Below are 3,845 nucleotides of genomic sequence, written 5' to 3'. Positions count from 1 at the left end.
TGTCACAACCTAGCTAGTCATGCATTAGAGTGTTGCATCATGTTTACTCTTTCATCAGAAACTTGAAATGGGGATGACAGAACCCCCAGTCCCCTCTGAAACCAACCAGGATTACTAAAATAATTTTTCAATGAACCTGAAATGCCCTTCTAAAATGCCCATCATTTTTGCCTTGGTTCAGAACCTCTGCCAAAAGTGGTGCACATTTTCCTAGGCCATCCTAGGGTTTTTGATTTAAATCATAAATATTTGAATTTGGGCATTTAAAATAATATAAAATATTTAAATGCTCAAATATCTCCAAACTAAAATGTTTCATGTTGGAAATAATCCAACTATGGACCAGGAGTAGTTTGGTGATTTTTGGAGTTGCCTAGGTATTTTATTTAATTCAACAAAGTTGCAGTTATATTAAATAAAAACAGAAACAGAAAAAAAAGGGGAAAAACTTACCTGTGCGGCCCAGCCAGCTGGCCGGCCCAGCCCACCACCGCCGTCGTCCTCCTGGCGCCAGTCGGCCAGGCGTGTGGCCGGCGCGCGTGCACGGCCACCGCGCCATGCCACCTCTCTCCCTGCCTGCCTGCCCTCCCCTCCTCGTCTCGGTGTCCCTGGACGACGCCACGCCTCCCCCCTGCTCTCTCTCACTCTCCCCCGGCTCTCCCCTCCTCTCCCTCGCTCTCTCTCGCCCGGCCGAACACCACCGTCGCCGCCGTTCGCCATAGCCGCCGTCTCCGACCACCCCTTGCTCCCCCGACTAGCTCAGGAGCTCCGCCTCGACTCCCTCTTCCTCCCCACCGCTCCACAGCTCCCTGGAAGCCCTGCATCGCCGCCACGTCGCCGTTCCCCTCTTCGGGCTCCGACCACCGTCGCCGTCGAATTCGCCGTCTCCAGCGCGTCCCCGAGCCCGCTTCGACGCCCACTGCAACCGCGGTGAGCTACGCCACCGTTTCCCCCTCTCCTTCCCCTCGTTCCCTCACCGTAGCCTCCTCCCCACCACGGCCGAACCTCCGCCGTCGCCGAGCTCGCCGTCGACGCAGCTCCGGTGACCATTTGGTCACCCCGGCGAGTCCAACGAGTTCACAAAACCCCGTAGAGCATCCCTAGCGCCTCGCTTTGCTCGACTTCGAGCTCCAGCACCGTTCCCGTGCACGACCGAACCCCGGCGGCCGCAGCCGAGCTCGCCGCCGTCGACTCCGGCCACCCCGACCCCAACGGGCTCCGCCAAGAGCTGCGGGTTGCCCTCAGCTCCACTCCGGTGGTCTCCGCGGTCCGTTTGGTGGCCGAAATGACCAAAACCACTTCCGCCGCCGCGTCGGGCTCGCCGGCGACTAAACACCGGCAGCCGACATCGACTTTGACCACGGGTGGGCCCTGGTTGACTCCCCTGGGTCAATGACAGGTGGGGCCCAGCCCTGTTAATTAAACAGGATTAGTTTTAATTAAGTTTTAATTAAAATAATCACCCTGACATGCGGGACCCACTGTCAGGTTTGACCCAGACCTGTTCTGTTGACCTGCTGACGTCACACTGACGTCAGGCTGACGCAGTAATTGAATTTCTGGATTTAAATTAAATCAGGAAATTCCAGAATATTAATTAAACTTCAAAAATTCATAACTTTTATTCTGTAACTCCAAATTGGACAAATTATATATGAAAAATGATCAGAAAAATCCAATCTATCCATCTGTACTATTTTCATGCATCATCAAACAAGTTAAATTGATGTTTTAAGCAGAACAAGAAAAGGCACTTTAAAAGGCCATATTTGAATTTGAAATTTGAATCCTTGATTCAAATTTGTTCAAACACTTCTGGTTTTAGTTGCATTAGCCCAACACACTCATATTGCCATGTTTCATGCATGCATCATATTGTTGCACATTGTTTGGTGATGCTTGTGTATCGATGTCCTTTGCGACAGGTTCTGTCCCCGAGGAGTACCGTGATTACCCTAACGAAGAACCGTATCCGTGCATCGAACCATCAGGCAAGCAACCAACCATTTGATCATATCGATACAATCCCATGTTCTCGCTCCTGCTCTCTTTTACTGCATTAAGACAACGCGATTCAAACTGCTGTGTGCTACGGTAGTTGAACCCATTTCCTCTGCATGACCTGTCATTGCCACAGTAACTAGATGAAACCCACTAGCATGTGTAGGAGTTGATTGAGCCATATGTATGTGTTGTTCCTACCTTGCTATGCCTGCTATGCTTAGAGTCGTGTCAGGTCTGGTTCATCTGGGTGATGGGCTAGAGTGAAATGTTAATGTCGATAATGAGAGTGGTGTGGTGAACACGATTTGGTAAAGGTATCGATGAGAGGCCATGTAGGAGTACATGGTGGATTGTTTCATTGAAGCCGACCTTAAGCACTGAGATCAGAGTCATGTTGTGATGCTTCGTTGTATTTGCACATATCGAGCATATTGTGTGTATGATTGAAATGCTTGGTATGTGTGGGATCTGACTATCTAGTTGTTTATCTTTAGTAGCCTCTCTTACCGGGAAATGTCTCCTAGTGTTACCGCTGAGCCATGGTAGCTTGCTACTGCTCTGGAACACTTAGGCTGGCCGGCATGTGTCCTTCTTCGTTCCTGTGTCTGTCCCTTCGGGGAAATGTCACGCTTTGAGTACCGGAGTCCTGTTAGCCCGCTACAGCCCGGTTTACCGGAGTCCTGCTAGCCCAGTGCTACAGCCCGGACCCACTTGCTGATGACCGACACGTTCGAAGCTGGGTCATGGATGCCTGTCCCTGTAAGTCTGTGCCACTTTGGGTTTACGACTAGTCATGTCAGCCCGGGCTCTTTATCATATGGATGCTAGCGACACTATCATATACGTGAGCCAAAAGGCGCAAACGGTCCCGGGAAAAGGTAAGACGACACCCGTGGGGATACCGTGCGTGAGGCCGCAAAGTGATATGAGGCGTTACCAGCTAGATCGATGTGACATCGAGTCGGGGTCCTGACAGCGTTGGCATCAGAGCCGGACTGCCTGTAGGTTCTTCAAGCCAAACTGGTCGATGTTGAGTCTAGAAATTCTTTAGTTATATGTAGGGGAATTGTTTGTGGGTTGGAACGTAAGGCTCTTTTTACTCCTTATACCTTATGACTTTCTGATCTGAGTCAGTCCATTCTTCCACCGGGGGTTAAGGAATTAGGATCTGTTCTCTCTATCAGGATCACGAGTTACTAATCAATAGTACCCTATAAGTTTGATGGTTACCAGCCTAGTTCAGTTCTACTACCACATTATGTTGCCAGAATGGTTTCAGAACTTTGATATGGTGATGTTGAGTGTGTACGAAATCCTTTGTCAAATGTCTCAAATCCTTTTGAGCATTTACAGCTGTTATGCTGCCGAAATTTTGCTAGAAATTCTAATGCCTTTGCATTATGATTGTGCTTTCAGATGGCCACTCGCGACCTCAATCAAGTGGTTCGCCTGACTCGATGCCTAGATGTACCCGGCCATACTGCTAAGTTGGTCAGGGTAATGACTGAGGCTGGATATCGCTGGTATCCCGAGTACACGGTCGAAGAGCAATTCCGAGACTTTAATCAAAGCCAGTATCTCTGCACTGTCAGGATATTTCCATCTTATCCTGGATCCACCGAGCCTCTTCACTGCTCTTATGGACTCGGGGTTACCATTGAGATGGCTGTGCAGGACGCCGCCTACTCTATGATGACCATTATGCGGGTCAGATCTGGCCTATTTCGGGACTCTGATTTCCGGTATATGCCAGGATCACTTCCGGGAGCACAAGGGTATCTCCAGGCTATTATGCTGACCCCACCCAGGAGGATTCACGGACTCGCACCACTGCTGAGATG

This window comes from Triticum aestivum, chromosome 6A (genome assembly GCF_018294505.1).
Source record: "Triticum aestivum cultivar Chinese Spring chromosome 6A, IWGSC CS RefSeq v2.1, whole genome shotgun sequence".
Taxonomy (NCBI): Eukaryota; Viridiplantae; Streptophyta; class Magnoliopsida; order Poales; family Poaceae; genus Triticum; species Triticum aestivum.
This window is presented reverse-complemented; position numbering follows the sequence as displayed.